The following is a 25,793-nucleotide window of genomic DNA, read 5'->3' as shown; positions in this document are numbered from 1 at the left end:
ATTTGGAATGAAGAAGGAAATATCACAACACACACGAGTGAAATACAAAACATAATTAGAACCTATTTTGAAAATCCATACTCCAACAAATGAAGACATCAACAGGTTTCTAGAGACATATGAATTACCTAAACTGAACCAGGAAGATTTGCACAATTTAAATAGATCAATTTCAAGTAATGAAATAGAAGAAGTCATCAAAAGACTACCAACCAAGAAAAGTCCGGGACCAGATGGGTTCTCAGTCGAGTTCTATAAAACCTTTAAAGAAGAGCTCATTCCAATACTCCTCAAAGTATTCCATGAAATACAAGAGAAGGGGACCTTCCCAAACCCATTTTATGAAGTCAATATCACCCTGAAACCTGAACCAGACAGAGACACATCGAGGAAAGAAAATTTCAGACCAATATCCTTAATCAACATCAATGAAAAAAGTCTCAAGTGGGTTTTCTCCCAGCGATACAAGGTTGGTTCAACATCCAGAAATCAATAAATGTAATTCACCATTTCAACAGATGTAAAGTTAAGAATTACATGATTATTTTGATAGATGTAGAAAAAGTATTTGATAAAACACAGCATCCCTTCATGCTCAAAACGCTAGACAAAATAGGAATATGGGAATATTTCTTAACATTGTAAAGGCCATCTATGCTAATCCCAACACCAATATCATTCTAAATGTTGAAAAACTGAAATCATTCCCCCTAAAAACTGGAACAAGCCAGTGATGCCCTCTTTCACCAGTTCTATTCAACAATGTCCTTGAAACTCTTTCCAGAGCAATTAGACAGACCAAGGATATTAAAGGGATATGAATAGGAAAGAAGAACTCAAACTATCCCTATTTGCTGATGACATGATTCCATATTTACAGGAATCAGTAAATTCCACCAGAAAGCTTTTAGAACTCATAAGTGAATTCAGTAAAGTAGCAGGTTACAAGATCAATGCTCATAAATCTAATGCATTTTTATACATAAGTGATGAAACTTCAGAAAGAGAAGTTAGGAAAACTACGCCCTTCATAATAGCCTTGAAAAAAATAAAATACTTGGGAATCAATCTAACAAAAGAGGTGAAAGACCTCTACAATGAGAACTACAGAATACTAAAGAAAGAAATTAAAGAAAACCTTAGAAGATGGAAAGATCTCCCATGTTCCTGGATAGGCAGAAATAATATTGTCAAAATGGCCATACTACCTAAAGTGCTATACAGATTCAATGCAATTCCAATCAAAATCCCAATGATGTACCTTGCAGAAATAGAGCAAGCAATTATGAAATTCATCTGGAAGAATAAAAAACCTAGAATAGCTAAAGCAATCCTAAGTAGCAAGAAAGAAGCAGGGGGTATTGCAATACCAGAATGGCAACTGTACTACAAAGCAATACTGACAAAACGGCATGGTATTGGTACCAAAACAGACTGGTAGATCAATGGCACAGAATAGCGGACATGGACACACACCCAAATCAATACAATTTTCTCATACTAGACAAAGGTGCCAAAAATATGCAATGGAGAAAAGATAGCCTCTTCAACAAATGGTGCTGGGAAAACTGGAAATCCATATGCAACAGAATGAAACTAAACCCCTATCTCTCACCCCTGCACAAAACTCAATTCAAAGTGGATCAAAGACATCAGAATCAGACCGAGACACTTCTTTTTATAGAAGAAAAAGTAGGTCCAAATCTTCAACATGTCGGCTTAGGATCAGACTTATGTAACAGGACTCCCATAACACAAGAAATAAAAGCAAGAATCAATAACTGGGATAGATTCAAGCTAAAAAGCTTTCTCTCAGCAAAGGACACTATTAGCAATGTGAAGAGAGAGCCTACAGAGTGGGAGAAAATCTTTGTCACTCACACTTCAGATAGAGCACTAATTTCCAGAATATTTAAAGAACTCAAAGAAATCTACAAAAGGATACAAATAATCCAATCAAAAAATGTTCTAAGGAAATGAACAGACACTTCACAGAAGATGATGGACAAGCAATCAACAGATATTTGAAAACATGTTCAACATCTCTAGTAATAGGAGAATTGCAAATCAAAACTAACCTAAGATCCCATCTCTCCCCAATTAGAATGGCGATCATCAACAATACAAGCTTCAATAGGTGTTGGTGAGGATGTGGGGAAAAGGTACACTCATATATTTCTGGTGGGGTTGCAAATTAGTGCTGCCAATCTGGAAAGCAGTATGGAGATTCCTCAGAAATCTTGGAATGGACCCACCATTTGACCCAGCTATCCCACTCCTTGGCCTATACCCAAAGAACTTAAAATCAGCATACTACAGTGAAAAAGCCACATCAATGTTCATAGCTGTTCAATTCACAATAGCCAGATTGTGGAACCAACCTAGATGTCTTTCAACTGATGAATGGATAAAGAAACTGTGGTATAGATATACAATGGAATATTACTCAGTCATAAAAAATAATAAAATTATGGCATTTGCAGGCAAATGGATGAAATTGGAGAACATCATGCTAAGTGAGATAAGCCAATCTCAAAAAACCAAAGGACGAATAATCTCGCTGATGTGGATGATGACTTGTAATGGGGGGTCAGAGGGGTGCAAGAATACTGGAAGGAGGGACTGTATAGAGGCAAAAGAGGGGTGAGAGGGGTGAGGAGGAAGGAAAAATAACAATGAATCAAACACCATTACCCTATGTCAATTTATGATTACACAAATAGTATGCCTTTACTTCATGTACAACCAGAGAAACAAGATGTATTCCATTTGTTTATAAGAAAAATAAATTAAAAATAATAAATAAATGGGGATAAAAAAACAAAAAAATCCAACTCTTTGATTTATGGATGCTTTGTATTAGTCTTTATTTTATTTTACTTTTTGTGATTTTTAAAATTCTTTATTTTTATTCATTTTACTCAAATGGAGCACAACTGTTGTTTCTCTGTACATGAAGTAGTGTTGCACCATTTGTGTAATCATACATGTACATACGGTAATGATGTTTGTCTCATTCAGTTGTTTTTCTTCTCTCACCCCCTCCCACCCCTTTTTCTTGTCTGATATTCCCCAACTGCATCCATTTACCTGCTATTGCCATAATTTTATTTTTCCTTATGGTTGAGTAATATTCCATTATATATGTATAACACAGTTTCTTCCATTCATCAACTCAAGGGCATCTACATTGGTTCCACAATCTATTGATTGTGAATTGAGCGGCTATCAACATTGTTGTGGCTGTATCTCTGTAGTATGCTGATTTTAAGTCCTTCGAGTATTGACCATGGAGTGGGATAGCTGGGTCAAATGGTGGTTCCATTTCCAAGTTCTCTAAGGACTCTCCATACAGCTTTCCAGAGTGGCAGCACTAATTTGCGACTTGACTAGCAATGTATTAGTGTACTTTTTCCCCACATCCTCACCAACACCTTTTGTTTCTTGTATTGTTGATAATTGCCATTCTAATTGGGGTGAGATGGAATCTTAGAGTAGTTTTGATTTGAATTTCTCTTATCACTAGAGATGTTGAACATTCTTTCATATATCTGTTATTGCTCATAGATCTTCTTCTCTGAAGTGTCTGCTCATTTCTTGGCCCATATATTGATTGTTTTTTTTTTTTTTTGTATTCTTTGTGTAAAGTTTTGTGTTCTTTATAGATTGTAAAGATTAGTGTTGAAAAATAAAGGAGAAAAAGATTAGTGCTCTATCTGAATTATGTGTTGCAAAGATTTTCTCCCACTCCGGAGGCTCTCTCCTCACATTGTTGATCATTGCCTTTCCTGAGAAAAGACTTTTTAATGTGAATCTATCCCAATTATTGATTACTGCTTTAATTTCTTGTGCTTTGGAAGTCATTTTAAGGAAGTCTGGTCCTAAGTCAACATGATGCAGATTTGGACCTAATTTTTCTTCTATAAGTTGCAGGATCTCTGGTCTGAATACAAGGTCCTCAATCCTTTTTGAGTTGAGTTTTGTGCAGGGTGAGAGATCAGATTTTATTTTCATTTTGCTGCATATGGATTTCCAGTTTTCCTAGTACCATTTGCTGAAGAGGCTATCTTTTCTCCATTGTATGTTTTTGGCACCTTTATATAGTATGAGAAGTGTATTTATATGGGTTTCTCTCTGTGTCCTCTATTCTGTACCTCTGATCCCCCTGTCTATTTTGGTGCCAGTACCATGCTGTTTTTATTTTGTATTGCTCTGTATTATCGCTGAAGGTCTAGTATTGTGATAACCCCTTCTTCACTCTTACTGCTAAGGATTTCTTTAGGTATTGTGGGTCTCTTATTCTTCCAAATGAATTTCATGATCGCTTGCTCTATTTGTATGAGTTACAACATTGGGATTTTAATTGGAATTGCATTGAATTTGTATAGTACTTTTGGTAGTATGGCCGTTTTGACAATATTAATTCTACCTATCGAAGAACATGGGAGATCTTTCCATCTTCTAAGGTTTCCTTTAATTTGTTTTTTTACTGTTCTTTCATTCTCATTGTAGAGGTCTTTCACCTTTTCTGTTAGATTGATTCCTAAGTTTTTATAATTTTTTTGAGGTTAATGTGAATGGGATAGTTTGCCTAATTTCTGTTTCAGTGGATTCTTCACATATGAATAAAATATGCTTTCGATTTATGAGAATTGATTTTAAATCCTGCTACTTTACTGAATTCATGCATGAGTTCTAGAAATTTTCTGGTGGTATATTTCAGCTCCTCTAAATATAGAATCATGTCATCAGCAAATAATGATAGTTTGAGTTCTTCTTTTCCTCTTTGTATCCCTTTAAATTCTTTGGTCTGTCTAATTGCTCTGGCTAGAATTTCAAAGACAGTGTTGAATAGAATTGGTGAAAGAGCGCATTCAAGCATTTTTCCAGTTTCTAGGGGTAATGTTTTCAGTTTTTCTCCATTTTGAATGATGTTGGCCATGGGCTTAGTATTGATAGCCATTACAATGTTGAGGAATGTTCCTACTACCACTATTTTTTCTAGTGATTTGAGCATGAAGGGTGCTGTATTTTTTCAAATTCTTTTTCTGCATCTATTGAAATAATCAAGTGATTCTTAACTTTAAGTCTCTTGATGCAGTGAATTGCATTTCTTGTTTCTGGATGTTGACCCCACCTTGTATACCTGGGTTAAAACCCACTTGATGGTGGTGCACTATGTTTTTAATATGTTTTTGTATGCAATTTGCTAAAATTACTAAGAATGTTTGCATGTATGTTGATTTAGGATATTGGTCTGAAATTTTCTCTCCTTGACGTGTCTATATCTGGTTTTGGTATCAGAGTTGCATTATTCTTTTTTTTCCTCTAATTTATTTATTTTTTTCTCTGAATTTCACTACTTCGTTCCTTCCAAAAATTTTGGATTTTGTTTGTTCTTGCTTTTGTAAGACATTATGATGAATCATGATATTGTTGATTTGAATTCTTTTTCTTTAGGCATATATTGCTAAAACCTTGCCTCTCCACATTGCTTTCCCCTTTCTGGTATGTTCTTATATTTTTTGAAATTTTAATCTGGGCACAGTGGTGCATGCCTATAACATCAGTGACTCAGGAGGTTGAAACTGAAGGATCACATGTTCAAAGCCAGGCTCAGGAAAAGCAAGGCCCTAATCTTCTCTGTGAGACCCTTCTCAGAAAAATACAGAATAGGGTTGGGGGTGGGACTCAGTGGTCCATTGTCCATTCCTCAGTTCAATTCTTGAAACCAAAATTAAAAGACATGCATGATACATGCACATATGGAATAGACACAAAGAAAACCATTAATTTATACAACTAATATGTGACTATATATATATACTCACTCTCTATATATATGCACATGAAAAAAAGGAGATTAGGCAAAAAGTACACCAGGAAGAACCACGTGAGGACATAGGAGAAGACAGAATACACAATCCAGGGAGATAACTTTCAGACCAATTCCTACTGACATCTGAATTGTCAGCCTTAAAATCCTCAGAACTGTGAAACAATAAAATTCTGTTGTTCAAGCAAATCTGTCAGGGTGATTTGTTGTGACAGCCCAAGTGTGAGAGGAGAAGCAGGAACAGGATGACAGCAGGGGACTACTCAGTACTCCTCAGTATTCAGTATGGAAGTATTTCAATATTGTAATAATCCACACAGCCACACTGATGGTAGCCATGAAACACACCTTTCTGAGAGCAGCAAGAATGATGTGATAGGTTTGTCTTAAGTAAAATGTGTCTGATTAAAAGTTCTGTCCTCAGTTCTGAGACTGTGGCCTTCTTAAATTTTGCATTAAAATTTACTTACTTTAAAGAAGTTGAATGCATAAAATGAGTTTGAATGTCTTATCTTGACCTACATCCTCTGTTCTGGAGCAGTCACAATCAAGGAGTCAAGAATCACAAGCAGGATGGGGATAGAAGAAGTCCTGCATGCCTTGTGAACAGGTTCCTGTACATACCTCCTCTACCTTCTATCCCTTGCACCTGTCCACCTGTGGCAACTCCCTTTCTTACCTTCTTGTGTCCTTTATTCTAGTCTACCAGGTATCTCTCTCTGACTTTTTCACTTGGTGTCTGTCCCCAAGCCCCAGTAAACCTTGTGTCTTTAACTCTGTAGTTCTACCTGGTGTTCCTTTCTCCTGGTCTACTTTTTTTTCCTCACCAACCCCTTGTATTCCTGGTGACCCTGCACTTGTTTATCAGGTGTTCTTGCTTCTCTTGTGTAGACAGTGTATCACCAATCCCTGATCTACTGGGAGGACCTCCTTCCACTTTACATCTGGTTGGGGTGAATCCTTCCTCCTGCTCCTATTCTTTTGGTAAAGCCAAGATATTTGTATAATTCAGAGAAAAGTAATTCTTCCAGGAAGCAGAGGTGAATCATAGTTTACACCTGGGAAGAGAAGAAAAAGAGCGTCAGTGACCTTAGGTGGAAATGACTCCAAGTCTGAAAGACTTCTAGGACAAACAGGAAGTGGTGATGATCCTATCCTGGTCTGCACCATGGAGTTGTTAATCCCAACCATCAGCTTCACACATATTTACAAATGGATGTGTATATGTGTATGCATACACACAAACACACACACACACACACACACACACACACACACACACACACATACAATGCTGGAAATCTAAACTATGAAGCTACACCAAGATTTGTAGACCCATCCCACCTTGTTGACAAAGTCCTCATCAATGCAGCTCAGGAAATGGATCTGGGTATAAATCATCCTTTCTTGAGTGCTGCTCCAGTCCTTTCTCTCCGAAGTTTGCAGACGACTGTCCAGTGGACAAGTGGGAGGGCTTCCATGTGGAAAAGTTTGTAGAACCCAAGCTGTACATATGGATGGCTTCAGGTGTGATTTCATTGGGTGCCTGTCTTGGGTGCCTTGGTCTCTGGCACCTTGGGTTTGGCTGCTAAAAATCAGGCATGTCATGCCTTAGGTATTGTCTATTTGGAGGTGCACACCAGGACAGGGAAGACCAGAGCAGTGCATGGATGGGGGATCCAACTTCATTTCAAACAAATGGTAGAAGGCAGGGTTCAGGGACCTAGCCTGATCTGCTCTACTGCAGGACAACCCGACTTGTGGACCTAAGGGAGGAGACAGTGCATGAGGTGGAACATCTAGTAAAGTCATGTGCTAGGACACTTGGAGCCACTGATAGTTCATGCACTATCCCCACCCAGGACCCAAGTCCTGCAAAGATGGTATGTTGGTTCTTTGGACAGGTAGGGAGAGAAAGAAGCCATGTACTTGGCCTCATCAGTACACAGATAAAAAAATAAGTTTAGGAGGGACCTTAGGTGCTAAGGGGCTCTTCTGCTTGAAAGATTAAATTACCCATACTGAAGGAAACATTCTTATTTTGGACAGTGACCACTCTTGGCCCTTGACACCGCTTGGTGTCAAGTCTCAAGTTCCATAAATCTGGGTGGGGTTTGGGTAAGGGAGGCACAAGCTGAGTTGAGAATCAAGTTAAGCACACCAGGCAGGTGCTAGCTCAATTCCAAGCCAGAGTTGGTGTCAGGAATGTGGAGTCGTATCCTGCATTGGACTGGGCCAGTCCAAGAAGGGAGCTGCTACAAAGGAAGAACCATAGTTCTGCGGAAACACTATATCAAGTAGCACCTGAAGAAAATCAGATCTGAGAGACCCAGGCAGGACCCTAGGTTACTCTTGTTCCAGCTCTCTCCTGATCTTGCCAGGAAATACACAGATCAGGGAACTGCCAGAAGCTGTTCAGGGATTTGATTCATATCAGGGAACACCCATGACATATTCAGGGATATTGATGCTGGGACCATGAGCCCTGGAAGAATCACCTGGGAGACAGAGGCACAGGAGAGGTCATGTGAATGTGGAAGCTTAATAGAGAACATTGGGTTGCTTCCAATGAGGGCTGTTTCTTTTACTTCTTTTCACTTGTTAGAATTAGAGTGGCAGGGATTAATTAGAGCCATACTGATATAGACTGTAGATGTGGTGCTGAACCCCTCCATGCACACTCCACTGCCATCCTCTTCTGAAATATCAGATTGATATAGTGACCACTTTCAAAACCTGTGATAGTTCCCACTCCAAAGAAGTGACCATTTACAGGTAGGTGTGAGACTAGTGGCCTCTGCAGAGCCCACAAACAGAAGGAGAACTTGAGGATGGACTGGTTACTCCTCCCCAAACTGACCCTGAACCTCAAGGCAGAGTTGGAATCAGGAACATTGAGGTTTGAGTTTCTGGTACAGTTGCAGAGAAATGCCTAGACCTCTACCTAGAGAGAGCTGCAATTTGGAAAGCTAGATGACTCAGGATCAACACACAGAAAAGTGACAGAACCTACCAGACCCTACTGTGCAATACATAATCCTGCAACTCTTGGATCTGGGCCCTGAAACCTGACTCACATTTCTGGGGTCTGATCGATGATCAAAGATGCTTGTGCACTGCCATTCCTGGAAACTCTTTCAAAGGACCTCCTCTGTGGGGTGTCTCTAGTCATGTCCCACGGGAATGAGAAAGGGTTAATGGATGGAGGAAGATGTTGGCTGCATATCATTCAATTACCCTCAAACTTATCTACTCTATAAACACACAAGAGCCAATACTCCTTTTAAATGAGAGGGGGCATGACAGATCTGGCCAAGCCAGCTCTGGCCTCTAACAACAACAACAACTTGGAATAGTTCAACTCTCCTTTATTTATAGACACTCAGGTAAAGGGGGAAAGACCAGGAGGAGATTCTTCTGTGATGGACAGGATAGGGTGGAGTTAGGGGAGCCATTTTCTTAGCAGAGAATATTCCACAAGGAGACAGGGAACCACTCCCACACAGTGTCACATGCTTCCTGGCAATCTGGAACAGGCTTCTGTGGCTGTTAGTTCCTGGAAGACAGGCCTCTGCCTCCCATGACTCAACTTGGTCTGATTCTGCTAAGTAAGGATGGCTTACCACACTCCTCCATGGATATGGTTGGCTCCAGTTGGGACTGGCACCAACGCTATGTACTGGAATTCATCAGCAGTTTTCAAGTTCCACAATGTCACCCTCTGTTCTCAATTTACCTGGACCAATACACTCTCCTACCTTTGTTGAATCTGCCCCATCTTGTTCAAGTCAAAAGTATTGGCACTGGGGCACTGGGACAATGTACCTTATACCAAATATTAACATTAAGGACTTCATTGGACTGTATGATTTTACTTGAATTCCTCAATGGTGTGGGGTATTATGTGATGAATGTCTTTATTCTCCAAAATTCACATGTTGAAATTCTAACGCCCAATATGATGGTATTCAGAGATTTGTTTTAGTGGTTAGGAGGGTTAGATGAGATCCTGAGGGTGAGGCTTCATGAGGGCATTAGTGGTCTTGGTAGGAGAAGGAGGAGACACTGAAGAGATGCTGGTCTTGTGAGGACATAGGCCTGCCAGTCATATTCTCAAGAAAGATATTGAGCCCTCATGGGACTTTGGGTCAGGCATCCTTCTTCTGGGACTCCTGACTCCATAACAGTGAGAAGTGAATGCCTGAGGTTTCAGTCACTGAGTCTATAGCATCTGGTATGGCAGCCCAAGTTAACTGAGATGGTACACACAATGGCCTGGGAGCATGATTACAGAGTGGGGCAAAGATGAACGTAACCATCCAGAATCCAAAGACAGTGAACTTTCCCTTGAGTTTCTCTTTACCACAAGAGTTCAGGTCAATGTGTTTGGGTGTCTGTAGAGTTTTGTCTTGGGGCCAGCATCCCTAACCTTACTTCTGATTGTGATGTCTTCTGTGCCATGAACAATCAGGTTGATGCCGTAATCTGAAATATCTTGGGGAGGTACCAGCATATGGAGTCAGACAGCCAACTCCAAATCTCAGCTTACATTATCTCAGATACCTGCTCTGACCTTGAGTCCTCCATGTGATGGTGATGATCATTGGAAACATTGACTATTCTCATGGGGCTGTGATGGGCAATTGAGTTAAGGTAAATTTGTTCTCCTAGTGTGAAGTAAATATTCCTGGGAATCAGGTCTCTGAACTTGTCCTTCAAACCAAAGGACCTTCCTTCCATTTCCCCTACATCCCAGCCTCCTTTTTCCATCCACAATTTTCCTCATGTCAGAGCAGTAGCAGGAGTTTGGGAACCCTGCGGAGAGTGCTCACATGAGGAAACAGGTGAGTGCTTTCACATCTCGAGTCTGAGGAAGGTGCCTGTGGAGTAGGGTCTCAAAGCACTGCCAGTGGCTGAAGTATTCATTGATGCTCTAAGGTCCACTGGAGGCACCTGGTGGCTCTGCAGTCTGGAAGATGGACAGGGTGCACTCTCCAAACTGTCCACCTGGCTGTTGGTGGGCACCCATTGGGAAGATGGTGGGGTCCAGGTGGGCAAATGGTGGCGGTGGTGGAGGGGCAAGCCCTGGTGCCAGTGTCCCCCATAGTTCCAGGTTGCCCCACTGAGTAAGGCAGCCACAGTGGTCCTCAGGGAGAAGCTGCTGTGAGGAAGGGAGCAGAATTCTCCACACCCACACAGAAGGCCACTGGGGCCCTCCATATGAGGGGTCCCTGAGTGTGGCGAATGTTCTGAATATGAGGAGGCTCTCCTGGCCTCAGTTCTGGCCCTCATGTTTCAAAGGTGAACAGATCAGCCACACACATTTTTCCAGGTTAAGTAGACAGCACCAGAGGTTTATACTGGTAGATGGGTGCAGTCACCCATGGTGTCAGGGGCACATCCTAGAACAGCTGGGGTGTCAGTACAGGGAAACCCCACTGGAATGATGATTCAAGACATTATTCATGGGGGGAAGCAAAAGGGGTAGCAGGACTGGGTGGGACTAGGCAGACAATCCATGAAGAGCTTTGGCTGGTAGGGAGGAACCTCAAGTTCCCTTCAAATTATATAGTAGTGCCACAATTGGTGCGTGCCTTTGGAACATTTTTAAATAATTTCTCTGATTCACAGAGGGTGGGTGACAGATGCACTCTATTCCAATACCTCGTCAATTGTCTTTGATTGCTTCCCCTGCTGAGCACTACCAGTGAGCTGTGGCTCTCACCAGCCACACAATCATGAGTAAAAACAGTCAATACTCTAAACTGTAGGATGTTGCTTGCATTTTATGGATATACTGTTTTTTCATCAAATCATGTCTGCAAAAAGCACACTTGGGTGTGCATGATATATTTGCCACCATATTAAAAGCCTTTTTAAAGGAATGGAACAAAACAGGATACTCAGACATTGAAAATAGGCTTCTTTGACTCTTTCACTTGTCATATCAGCTTATTATTTCCTACAATCTTCATTCATGTCATTGGTATTAGACCTGGAAGGTTTCTCTCTTTCTTATTTTTTTTGACCTAGTTATATGAAATACAATGTGGTAAACTGTCTTCTCCTATTTAATTTAATTTGATTTTTTTAAATAAAGGTTTACTATAATGAATGGCGGAGACCACACTTTCAAAGCAAGCTTTATTTGCTAGACCAAGATTGAATTCAGGGCCCTTGCATACTCCAAGGCAGCACTTTACCAATGAACTTCATCTATAAGCCCATAAAATCAGATTCACAGATGAATGACAGAAACAAGCCTATTCATCAAAGAGTTGGTAGATAAAACCCTAATCCAACACCATCAATCATCTTTGTTTGCTTATCTGCTGGGCAGAACAGATGAGCCATGGCTCTCATCTACCATATTAATTATAAACAATAATGAGTATAAACAACCTCTACTCTAAACTGTAGGGTGTGGCTTGCATTTTATGGATATAGTGGTTTTTGCACCTCATCACATCTGCAAAACTCACACTTGGGTGTTCATGAGATATTCAGCACCTAATCATAAAATTTTTAAATGAATCGTCTGGCAAAACATGCTATCCAGGCACTAAAAATGGGATTCTTTAGTTCTTCTTCTTTCACTTTTCAAGAGAGCTAATTATTTCCCACAGATTTCATTCATGTAATTGTTATTAATTAGAATTGACAGGTTTATGTTTTTGAACAAGTCATATAAAATGTGCAGTGTGGAAGAACTCTCTTCTCTCTTAATTCCACAATTGTTTCTTTCTTCTTTTTCTTTAAATAATACTTTATTGTAATGAATGATGAAGACCAGATTTCCAAAGCAAAATTTATTTGGGAGACCAATATCCAATTCAGGCCCATTTCATACTCTCTGTAAGCACTTTACCACTGAGCTGCACTCCTAATCCTATGCAATCAGTTTTGTACCGATTCACAATGTTAGACTGCAGATGCACACATAATCTTACTAGCCCAAATTCAATTTGTATAAAATTGCCATGGAAAGAGCAGTGAAATGACCTTTTGCCCTACCATCTGTCCATTGCTGTTGTAAAGTCCAGAGCTAACACTGTTCACAGATATATGTGTGTATACAGACATATGTACACACACACACACACACACACACACACACACACACTCATCTCTGAACATGGATGTTTACATCAGGGAACTTTGGAGGAATGGCAAAGGCCCTGTCTGCCTCCTGCATACAGGTTAGATCTGCACATTGTGGGCAATTAGTAGCATCACATATGACATATCTTCCCCATTATTCTTTGGAAGGAAGTGATACTAATTACCCAAGTCCCAGAAAGAGCATCGAGGGATTTTTTTTTTCCCTCAATGTATTGCAAGGTTCAGTGAATCCATGGTACAATTTTAAAAGTTCCAACTAAAATCATGCCATGTAGTAGAAAAGGAAGAACATTAACTTACTCTGTCTACTGAAATTGGTCCACATTGCAAAGTCCTCAAATACGTATAAGGAAAGCTTACAAAGAAAGCAATTGAGCATCCGTATTTATTGGGAGGGATCTACGTATGTAATAATAGCTGAAATCTGTAAATCCAGCAAGCAAATTCAAAGGGGGATTTAGAGTGTTACCCAGACCTAATTCTTTGCCAGAATGGAACCTATTGATGGAGTATGAGAAAGGCACACACCGATATTTGGACTAGTGAACAAGAATCAAAGGGACGCGGTGAAAAGTGGGTCAAAACAATGGTCCTAAATACGGAGCCTGAGCCTCAGGGTAGAGAGTTTGCAATGCTGCAGCCAGGGCGGTCTCCAATGCAGGCATGGCAGGTTTGTAACAGTGAACATCACCGCAGTCATTTCAGGTGCACTCGCTGGAAGAAGGAGCAGCCGGAGGCTCCCTCAGGAAGACCCGCCTTACAGACCACACCTCACAGATGCTGACGCACTTCCATCCTGTCCTGCAGGCGTTCTGCGCTTACCGCCAGCAGCCCTCGCGCATGCGCACACCCTTGGCCAGAGGCGCTGTGGCGCTCGCGGGCCACAGTCCAACTGTCCAGAATTCCTTGCTTTGGCTGCTGCAGGGATGGCGCAAGCGCGAGCACTGAGGGCGGTTTCCCAACTGCCAGCTCGGCTCCCATGGTGGCGTCCAGAGTGGGTTCCCAGCCCAGAAGTACTGGACCCGCGTGGCTCTCCCTTCCCGAGTCCGTCGTGGGCCAGACTTCAGTCCCGGTTGGCGGGCCTCCCTGTGGTGTGTCGGCGCAGAAGACACCGCCCGCGCCCTTTTCTCAGCCTGGATGTGGGCGGCGCCCAGACCAGGCCCTGCGTGGACCCGGGGCCTCCTATCCTGGAAGCTAGCGTATTTGGCAGTGTGTGAGCTTGTATATGAACGTAGTATAAGATATTTTGTATAGTGGGGGATATTTGCCTATTTGTATGTAGTGGGTAACTGTAGAGATGAGATGCCTATGGAGAGACTCTGGTATATTGAGTTTGTGTTGGGTACCACACTGCAGGGGTGTGTACGTGTGTGTGTTTGTATTAGTGTTCATGTACTAGTGATAGTTGTGAGAAGGAAGACTATTTAGGTGTCAATTAGTATGTGTATTCGAGGGACATGGAAGTTGATATCTGTATTAAGTAGAAAGTTATTTGTATGTAAGTGAGAAGGAAGGATGTATATATGGGATGGAAAGGTGACACTGTGCTTTTAAACAGGGACTGTGGAAATTGTTTTAGAGATAAATGATACAGTTTTTTGTTAGTACTTGTTAGAAATAAAGTTTGTTCTAGTAGGGTGTGATAATTTGGGATTTGTAAGTGAGCTTTTGTGTAGCTGGAGATAGTTTTGTGTCTTGGGCATGCAAATTGATTTCTTGATTCTAACATGTACATGAATTCTTTAAGTTTCTTCATTGGGAAAAAAGTTGTTAGGAGTATTGAAAATGTATTTCTTCAGAGAATGTGTGACATTTCTAGGTCCATATGGGAATGTTTGGCTGCAGAGCTTGGCAGTTTGCTTTCTGGAGATGTGGAATTCTGTAGTTTTAGGGAATCTCTGTATCCATGTTTGAAAATGTTTGTGTGTCTGTCCATTTCTGTGTGGAAAGTATGTATATATTGATCCATAATAGAGATTAATGGGTGCATGGTTTTTCGTGTGTGCTGCTTTTGAACTCTCTGTCTCATGCAAGATTATCATTTTTGTGTTTTGTGTGTAGGCACACAAGTGATTAGGTGTATGTTCATGGATATGTGAATGCAGTATTTAGAATCTGTGTGTATACAACTGCTCAGGAATTGTATTTGTGTTTATTGTGGCACACAATTCTTGAAGATATTGGTGATGTTAGTAGAATGTGTGGTCCTGGTGTTTAATTATGGTTCGTCTCATGCATTTGAGAAGTCTAGGTTGTAGGCAGCTGAGTGTGTCTTGAATTCATGGGGCTCTTGGCCTGTGTACTCTGGCAGATGCGAGAGGTTCATTGTGTACTTGGGAGTCGATTGTGTCTTTGGGAATGAATATATTTTAAGAACTGTGGGCTTTCGCTGATAATTCTTAGGAAAGGCTTGTGGCCAGAAAGGGTATGTTACAGTTGGAATCCAGGTCTTTAGTTGCAGAAAGAGTGATTTGTCAAACTCTGAGGGTGGAGCCAGTGTAATAGTGGAGACCTAAGTTAGTGATGCCAGGGTAATGAAATGACTTCCAAGAGAAGTCACAAGCAGTGAGCACACCTAGCTCCAGGGAGTGGCTACGCAAGAGACAAGTCTGGAGGGGCAAACGTGTCCAAGCCTTGGGGATCCATATCACACCATCACATGCCCTAGTTTCCCACTTTGAACACTAGACTGAATGTTTGTGTTGCTTGCAATTTTTTCCTTGTTACTTTCCTGTTCTTCCCTTTTGAGCTAATTGTGTTTCCCCTTGTGCCATTGTATCATGGAAATATGTTTATTTTCTTTTTTGATTATTAGAGAGCATTATAGCTAACATAACCACAAAAAGTTTGCTTGTGGTTCTTTGCTTTCACCTGAGTCAGCCAGTACCTGAAGAGGCAGAGAGGTGGGAGAAAAAAAGAGTTCATTTTGCAGTAATTCAACATGAATGGGTAGCTGCTGGTTTCATCATGCTTAGTGCTGCAGAGTGAATGTGTATATACTGTGATATGAGGGATTGTCCTCTCAGTGTTGGGCTGGTGGGCACAAGGGGGTAGTTCACTATTCTTGACAGATGTGCTTTTTCAGGAGCTGGTGTTGTGTGGGTCTTATCCAGGTTCAGTGGACATTGAGCCATGCCAGATTTTGAATCTAAGATTACAGGATTGTTTAGACACTTGCTAGTTTGTGAAGGTGTGTGCATCTGGTTTCCATCCTAGTCTGTCTCTTCTCTACACTTCTGCCAATGCCTTTGAATTTGGACATTTCCTCTGACCTAGAAAAGGGGAGTGCCCAGTCCAAGGGATACCGTTTTATCTAACTCTGTGATTAGTCATTAAGAGAGGGATGAGGGTGTAGGGAGGAAAGAAAGTTATGCTCATGAATCCAAAAGAAGAAAGAGTGGAGGAAAACCCTTTAATTCAGGGTTCGGCATAACTGTGTTCCCTTGAGTCTCAGAGGAGACTTTGGAAGACTGTTGAGAAATGTAGGCACTGTTGAGGTTTGCGGACTCTTGGAGATGGACTGAATGCATTTGTTTTTCCTGAGACAGATAATGAGCTTTTGGAGACAAGGATAGATATTCTGGTATTGACCTTTAATGTTCCCCCCAAAGGCTTACCTGTTAAACCTCTGGTTCCCAGCTGATGGCACTATTGGGAAGTGGTGGAACATTTTAGAAAGTGGGGCCCAGCTGATGGAAAATTGTTCATTTGGGATGTTCTCCTGAATGGGTACTAGGACCCCTGTACATTTCTGGTTCAATTTTTCTTTGCCTTCTAGGTGCCATGAAGTGAGCAGTTTCCTCTGCCACACAGTCTCTGCCAGATATTTTGTCTTGCCACAGGTTCAGATGCAGGAGTGGTAAATGACCATAGATCTGAAATGATGAGCCAAAATAGATCTCTGCTCCATAGAAGCTGATGATCTCAGGTACTTCTCACAGGGTTGGAAAGTGATCAGGACAGTTCCTGTCCAAAATACAAGAGGCCCCCAGCCCCTTCCTCTAACAAAGTCACCTCCTCTGTAAGTAACAGGGAACAGCTGATATTTCACTCACTCATCTTTTGAGCCACAAACATGCCAGTAATGTCCCCACATTAGAATTGGGGCATGTAAGGATGCCCAAGTCCTCTTGTGTGAGAACACTTCAGACCCCATTCAGGAATAGGGGTCAATGTGGATGAAGGGAGCCCAGGTGGACAAGCCCAGGCCTTTCGTGGGAACACACACATCACAACATTGTGGCTTGGCAGTTAGGAGTCTTCTGTCTGTGCTGACAGTGAATACTCAAGAGGGTCTATTTTGAGTGATCCTCTCCTTTGAGTTCCCCTTCAGTGTTCCAGAGTAACTACATCCCAGAAGAGTTATCTGAGAGGGCTTTATTTCTATGTGAAATATTTTCTCTGTATTGAGTACTTATTGAAAGACGGGAATGTACCTTTAAGTGCTTTGCACTTTTATATTCGATTTCATTTTCAACACCAAGGTTTGTGCCTGAAATCTTCATTTTCACCCCTCTGCTTCTCATTGCCCTAGTAGGCAGAAAACCTTCTTTTGTTGGAGGGGAAGGGGGAGCAGTACTAGAGAGTAAACCCATGGGTACTTTATCACTAAAACACATCTCCAGTCCTTTTGATTTTATATTTTATTTTTATTTTATTAGGGTCTCCTAAAGGTGATTCTGTTCTCTAAGTTGCTGAGGCTGGCCTCCAACTTGTAATCCTCCTGTCTCAGCTTTCTGACTGGTTAGAATTATGGGTAAGTGCCAAAATGCCCAGCTCATCTAACTAATTTGACATTTTGAAATTGTGAAGTCTGTATTGAAATCATACAGATCAATTTTGACAATCGTAGAAGATAGTTCACTGTCTATGTTCATGGTTTTGGTCACTCTCTGGAGATTTAAAAATGTGAACAAAATTGGGCTAATTGTTAAACTAAAATAAGTTTGTCTTAGACCAGTTCCTGTATTTAGGTGATAATGTTTGTCCCTATATGACCGTGGTATATTGTAAACTGTAATCTAGCTTAATACGCAGATATGCTGTAACCCATCTTAACTATAGGAATTTGCTTGTAACCAAGCAACTAAGTCTCAGTCAATCATAGCAGTGCACCTTCAGACAATTACATGCACTTGACTGACCTTACCACTGGCTTTTGGTCAGACTGCAGCTATTCAGATTCTTTCCATATGGCCCTTTGTTTTATCTGATGGTGAGTGTAATGTGCAGAGGTGATGGAGTTAAACAGTCTTTGGTTCCAAGTGCCCCCTGGTGCCAGCACCTTTTTTGTTTTTTCTTTTTTTTTTAAACAAGATTTTCTAAATCAAGTGGTTCTCAGTTTTTCTACAAACAATTCCAATGTAGGAACCAACTATGAGAAGCTACCTGTTTGATCCTTCTGGCATATGTGAGAACTCAGACTTTTTTTCTGACCATTTTTGAGTCATCTTGGAGTAGAGTGAGCTGAAATTCCCAGTAACACAGAAGAGGCTGACTTGGAAATAACTGTTTTTCTACCACAGGTTCAAAAGGTAGATCACAACTTGAGAGCACTGAGGTTGGGAGAGAGATTGTGACAGCAAGAGGAGTACCCGGTGAGGGTGTCAAGGGGAAAACTGTGAGGACCAACCAGGAGACCTACAGGAGTGAGGCCCTGGAAAATGCATGGATGCCCCTGAAATGTCCCCTCTGAATGCATGTCCAGTCCAGACAGCATCCTTGTGGGCTTAGGGAAGAGCAGCACCCATCAAGTAATATTTTCTTGCTTTTTCACCCCAGGGTAGCTGCTGGACTTGAAGTGGTCAGAAGACATGACCACTAGACCTGCGTGGCAGAAGAGACAGATGTACCAAGCCAATGGAGAAGTCTCCCTGCTGCCTGCTGGCCCGACCCTGCAGAATTTCAATAAGCCTGGCTGTTCCTGAGAGCAAATACGTAGTTTCAATGCGGTGTCCTCTATTGACTTTTAACTTGGGACAGGCAGTGTAATTACTGTAAACAGACTTCATTTTGTCTCTGGAGAGAAGCATGGATTTTTCCTTATATGAACATAAACAGGTAAGCCATGGGTACCCTAGATTTCACCCAAGTAGTGGAGACACCAGCACCAAAGAGCTGGTGTGCTTATTCAGTGTGGGAAGAACAAAGTCAGTTGGAAGAACTCCATGAGTGCAACTTGTTAGGTCAAAGCAGTAGTAATTTGGATTAGAGAAAACAGTCCCTTAACACCAAAGTAAATTAGTAGACACCCACTAAATATCATGTTCAAAAAAGTGAATTGAAAATTTACTTGAAAGAATATTCATTTGCTTCTCAGAACTGTAAGTCTCTAGTATGTATTAAGCATTAGGTTTGGTGCTAGAACATTAATAGGTTAATTCTGGAAACAGTATCACAATTGTACTTTTATTTTGCAAGTAAAAATTAAGCTGGCAATCATGCAGTAAAAATATAAACAACGATAATATCAAAATCATCCGCTTAACTCATAATAATAATGAAATAAAAATAAAAACAATGATAATATCAAAATTATCCAATAGGATTTATGCAGTGTTCTAATATTGTAACTTATTTCCTCTTCACTACAACACTGTTAACATTCATTGTCATTTTAGGAAGTGATATTTGGAGATACAGAGAGGCTTGCCCAAGTCATATACTTGGAATATGGAAAGTTTCTCTCACTCCAGGGACCACAGTGTACAAAAGAAATTCATACACCACTTGAAGTTTTTCTTGATGTTGGACATAGGTATGTAAAGTGTTACTAGCAACAGATCGTGGCAGGAATATGTAAGGGTGGTGGGATGGTCGTGCTTGCAAAGTTTTAGGAGTATTCATGTGGTTATTATGTGATAGATATCTGACTGGTCAAGTGGTTGTTGGAAAGAAATGGTAGAGGTTGTGAAAACATTAGGGAGCAGGTGGCAGCAATTTCAAGTACTGGTCAAAACGGGGAAGGAAGAGATGCAGACATAGTGAGAGTGAATGAGAGTGAGAAAAGCTAGTGCACAAAAATATTCAGGACTGCAGGGCTGTGCCAGCCATGTTTGGTAAAAGAGGGCTTAGCATTTTCTAATCCCCATTCACTGCGGATGGCACACCATTATTTGAGACCTTTCTGGATGTTAATTTCACCTGTGTGGTTTGCGTAACTGTGGTACCATGGGTGTGAGAAGCATGGACCTCATGTTTATGGGGAGATGGGCTGTTCTGGGTATGACAACTCAGCCAAGGGAGGGGCACCATAGCAAATTTGTGTAATCACAGTGTCCTCCACCTCTTTGGAAAATGTAGCAATCCACATTGGCCTCAGAAATAATTACAGCAATTGATTGTGTTACAAGAATGATTATGAATGTGACCCACCTTAGGGAACACAGGGGAAGCCATTGGGACTGTCTGGAGCAGAATGTGTCATTCTGTTAAGGTGATGAGGACAAAAAGTGTAACTGTCTGGTGAAGCTTGGAGGAATTTCTTTCTGGGGGAGTTCTTCAGAAGTTCAAATGCTTAAGATTTTTAACAGCATTGTAGTCTATGAATGGGAATTGTTCTTAGAGATAACATTGTAGAAGGCCTCATTGTTTTTGTTCCTTTTTGATTTTCCTTATTTGCAAAAGAACTTTTTCCCTTGGAGTATGAAGATGGTATCACATATTTTACCACTCCACAATGTGTTCTGGTGTGTCTGATTTCAGTAAAGTGAGTTTGAAACCTGTGTTAAATAAAAGTCTGTTTCAAAACCAGATTTGCAATAGATTCTCAAGTCACTTGGAGAGTCTTTTCATCTGTGGATTTAAAGAGTCACTTCAAGTAGGGCAGGGTGATACAAATGTTTAATCCCAACTACTCAGGAGTCTGAGGGAGGATGACTGCAAGTTGGAAGCCAGCCTCAGAAACTTAGCAGATCCATTGCAAAATGAAATAAAGAAGGAGCTTTGGGTGTGGCTCAATGGTAGAACACTTGCTTGTACTAGGCCCTGGATTCAATCTCTAGTACTGTGAAACAAAACAGAACAAATTACTTCATTTGCAGCAAAATGCTTGGTGTGAAAAATTTTAACAAAGGAGATGTATTTTTGGTTTTTCTCTATGCTTTATTTTGTGGTTATCTATTTCTTGATATGTATAAAAATGTTGAAATATTTATAAGATTTACAGTAGGGAAAGATTATTAGTAACACAGCAACATAAATGTTTATAGCAGCTCAGTTCACAATAGCTAGATTGTGGAACCAACCTAGAGGTCCTTCAACAGATGAATGGATAAAGAAACTCTGGTATATATATGCAATGGAATACTATTCAGCCATAAAGAGGAAGAATATTATGGCATTTTCAAATAAATGGATGGAATTGGAGAATATCATGCTAAGTGCAATAAGCCAAGCCCAAAATACCAAAGACTGAATGTTTTCCCTGATAAGTGGAGAATGAGAGAATGATGGGGAAACTTTAGAATATGTAGAAGGAAATTAGTGGGAAAGGGTTATGAAAAATGGTGAAATGAGACAGACATCATTACCCTATGTACATGTGTTATTACATGAATAGTATGAATCTACATTGTGTACAACAATAGAAATGAAATGATGTACCCCATTAGTGTACAATGAATGAAAATGCAGTCTGTAAGAAATTAAAAGCTAAATAACAAAAATACATGTGGGCCTTTTTTGAGTGCAGATTGCTTACTGTCAGGCATCTATCATCCACCATTTGCCTGCCTCTCACCAGTCCATCACCTGCCTTACACCTATACATCACTCAACACATGAGTTTCACCTCCTGATCACCGACAACAGTCAGCAAACTGATGGCCAACCGCTAATGGAGCACCAGCTACCTGCAGTTGCCTGGAAGTTCACGGTTACTGTACTTGCAGGTTCGATTACATGTGGCTGTTGTCACAAAATGGCAACTGTAGGACCCATGGCCGGGCTCACTGTGCTCCATCTCCAGGATCCCTCAGCCTGACTGATCACTCCCTGTCTCTGAGGCCCTCACATCGACTGACTGCTCCCTCCCACCAGGACCCCCAGACCAACTGACTGCCCTATGACCGGGATCCCAGACTGATTGCACCTGGTCTCCAGGATTCCACAACCACACCAAACACACCCAACCTCTTGGACCCCTGCCTGACTAAACACATCCCAGCTCCAGGACCTCCTGCTGACCACGGTCACACCCTGAGCTGCAGCTCCCCATTTGCCAACACATTTTTAAGCTAGAGCAGCCATCTTGGATAATCCTGGAAGCTGTAGCTCCAATCTTTAAGTGGGGCAAATCCCATCCTGAGACACATGCTGGAGGCTTGAATTTCATTGTCAGGTACCTCTCATGCATCAGTCTACTGAACTCTGGGTGGTTTCATTACTATATGAGTGTTAAGCTGTAGAATTTCTTTTTTTCTCCTTATTGAAAAACTTTATGTTTTTATTTCTTTACTTTTCTTGCTCTCTCTTCCTTTTGTTTACTTCTTTCCTCAGTCTCTTGCTCCCTTATTTGCATGCTAACATCCAATTTATTTTGATTACACTCTCACCCTTTCTATTATCTAGAACTTCTGTATATTCTCTTCTTATCCCATTAACAGCCACATTCTACATCCCTCTGCATCCTCTTTGTCCTTCATTTGAAATTGCAGACCTTATTGCAAATCTGTATGTTTTACTGAAGATAATATTTGAGCTCATTCTGTTCATTATGACAATTTTGTTATTGTCCTCATAGGGGCTATTTGGTCTAGGATTGCATAGTGTCTGAATTGGGTACTGCTAATATTGATCTCCCCTTAAATAAAGGGTTTTGGAAACCACTAGTGCCACTAGAAGCAGAAATCTGCAAAACCCCAGATCTGCAGGACTCGAGGGGAATATACATGAACAACATGAAAAAACAAGGGAAGAAAATGATTCAAACAAATCTAGATTCTATATTAATAGAATCAAATGACAGTATGTTAGAAGAAATGTCAGAAAAGGACTTCAGATTATACAAGATTAAGATGATTCGTGAAGCAAAGGATGAGATAAGAGAGCTAATGCAGGCAATGAATGATAATACAAATAAGCTGAAAGAGCAAGTGCAAGAAGCCAAACATCATTTCAACAAAGAGATGGAGATTCTCAAAAAAAAAAAAAAAAAAAAAAAAACCAAATGGAAATCTTTGAAATGAAGGAAACAATAAACCAAATAAAAAACTCAATGGAAAGCATCACCAAAAGACTAGACTGCTTGGAAGACAGAACCTCATACAATGAACACAAAGTATTTAATCATGAAAATAAATTTGCCCAAACAGATAAGATGGTAATAAATTATGAACAGAATCTCCAAGAACTAAGGGACATCATGAAAAGACCAAATTTAAGAATTATTGGGATTCAGGAAGGTACAGAGATACAATCTAAAGGAATGAACAACCTATTCAATGAAATATCAGAAAATTTCCCAAACCTGAAGAATGAAATGGAAAATCAAATACAAGAGGCTTACAGAACACCAAATGCACAAAATTACAACAGGTCCCCACCAAGGCCCATTATAATGAAAATGCCTTTCAAAATAAAGGTAAGTTTTTGAAGTCCACAAGAGAAAAGCATCAGATTACATATAGGTGGAGACCAATATGGATAGTAGCTAACTGACTTCTCAACCCAGACTCTAAAAGGTACAAGGGCCTGGAACAACATATTTCAAGCTCTGAAAGAACATGGTTGCCAACGAAGAATCCTATACCCAGCAAACTAACCTTCAGATTTGAAGATGAAATAAAAACCTTCCATGATAAAAAAAAGTTAAAAGAATTTACAAATAGAAAGCCTGTGCTGCAGAATGTTCTCAACAAAATATTCCATGAGGAGGAAATGAAAAAAAAAAAAAAAAAAACAATGGAGGTCAGCAAAGGAAGAACTACCTTAGAGAAAAACCACTCAAAGGAGAAACCAAGCCAACTTAAAAACCAAAAATAAGCCAAATGACTAGGAAGACAAATTATATCTCAATAATAACCCTGAACATTAATGGCCTAAACTCATCAATCAAAAGACATAAACTGGCAGAATGGATTAAAAAGAATGACCCAACAATATGCTCCCTGCAAGAGACTCATCTCATAGAAAAAGACATCCACAGACTAAAGGTGAAAGGATGGGAAAATATCTACCACGCACATGGACTCAGTAAAAACTGGGGGTTTCCATCCTTATATCAGATAAAGTGGATTTCAAGCCAAAGTTAGTCAGAAGGGATAAAGAAGGACATTTCATACTGCTTACGGTAACCATAAATCAGGAAGACATAGCAGTAGTAAATATTTATGCCCCAAACAATGGTGCCTCCCTGTACATCAAACAAATCCTTCTCAATTTCAGGAATCACATAGACCACAGTACAATAATTCTGGGTGACTTTAACACACTGCTGTCACGACTAGATAGATCTTCCAAACAAAAACCAACCAAAGAAACCATAGAACTCAATAACACAATCAATAACCTAGACTTAATAGATGTGTATAGAATATTCCATCCATCAATGATCAGACTCACTTCTCAGCAGCATATGGAACATTCTCGAAAATAGACCATATGTTATGCCTCAAAGCAGCCCTTAGGAAATGCAAAAAAATAGAGATACTGCCTTGTGTTCTATCAGATCATAATGGACTGAGAGTAGAAATCAATGACAAAATACAAAACAGAAATTACTCCAACACCTGGAGACTAAAGAATGTGCTATTGAATGAAACATGGATAACAAAAAACATCAGGGAGGAGATAAAAAAATTCTTAGAGGTCAATGAGAATGACGATACAACATATCAAAATCTCTGGGACAGTATGAAAGCAGTACTAAGAGGAAAATTCATTGCATGCAGCACATTCCAGAAAAGAATGAAAAGTCAACATGTAAATGACCTAACATTACAGCTCAACGCCCTAGGAAAAGAATACCTGAATAACAGCAAAACTAGTAGAAGACAGTAATATTTAATTCAGAGCTGAAATCAATGAAATTGAAACAAAAGAAACAATTCATAAAATGGACAAAACAAAAAGTTGGCAGTTTGAGAAATAAACAAAATAGACAAACCCTTAGCCACACTAACAAAGAAAAGGAGAGAGAAAACTCAAATTACTAAAATTCGTGATGAAAAAGGAAATATCACGACAGACACCATTGAGCTACAGAACATAATGAGAAGCTATTTTGAAAACCTGTATTCCATCAAAATAGAAAATACCAAAGACATTGACAAACTTCTAGAGACATATGCTCCTCTCAAACTAAACAAGAGGACATACACAATTTAAACAGATCAATATTGAGCAATGAAATAGAAGAAGTCATTAAAAACCTGCCATCCAAGAAAAGCCCAGGACCAGATGGATTCTCAGCCAAGTTCTACTAGACCTTCAAAGAACAACTCATTCCAACACTTCACAAAGTGTTCCAGGAAATAGAAAAGGAGGGTACCCTACCAAACTCATTCTATGAAGCTAATATCACCCTCATACCCTAACAAGGCAAAGACACATGAAGGAAATAAAATTTTAGACCAATATCCTTGATGAATATAGATGCACAGATCCTTAAGAAAATATTGGCAAACCATATCCAAAAACATATTAAGAAAATTGTGCACCATGATCAAGTGGGGTTCATCCCTGGAATGCAAGGATGGTTTAACATCTGTAAATCAATAAACATAATCCATCATGTAAGTATAAGAACCATATGGTTATTTCAATTGACACAGAAAAAGCGTTTGACAAAATACAACACCCCTTTATGCTCAAAACACTAGAAAAAATAGGGATA

The sequence above is a fragment of the Sciurus carolinensis genome, chromosome 15, assembly GCF_902686445.1.
Source record: "Sciurus carolinensis chromosome 15, mSciCar1.2, whole genome shotgun sequence".
NCBI classification, from domain to species: domain Eukaryota; kingdom Metazoa; phylum Chordata; class Mammalia; order Rodentia; family Sciuridae; genus Sciurus; species Sciurus carolinensis.
This window is presented reverse-complemented; position numbering follows the sequence as displayed.